The sequence below is a fragment of the Nannospalax galili genome, unplaced genomic scaffold (genome assembly GCF_000622305.1).
Source record: "Nannospalax galili isolate Female #2095 unplaced genomic scaffold, S.galili_v1.0 scaffold1343, whole genome shotgun sequence".
NCBI classification, from domain to species: domain Eukaryota; kingdom Metazoa; phylum Chordata; class Mammalia; order Rodentia; family Spalacidae; genus Nannospalax; species Nannospalax galili.
In genome coordinates this window covers 261,508-261,783 of record NW_008350246.1, presented here as the reverse complement: position 1 = coordinate 261,783, position 276 = coordinate 261,508, and positions in this window count along the sequence as shown.

The following is a 276-nucleotide window of genomic DNA, read 5'->3' as shown; positions in this document are numbered from 1 at the left end:
CAGACAGGACCAGAAAAGAAACTCTCCACGGCACATCATAGTAAAAACACTAAATGTACAAAACAAAGAGACAATTCAGAAAGCTGCAAAAGAGAAACAACAAGTCACATATAATGGAAAACCCATTAGGATTACAGCTGACTTTTCGGTGCAAACTATGAAAGCCAGAAGAGCTTGGACCGAAGTTTTCCCAGTTTTAAATAACCACAAATGCCAACCCAGATTACTGTTCCCAGCCAAAATGTCTATTATAGTTGAAGGGGAAAGAAAAATCTT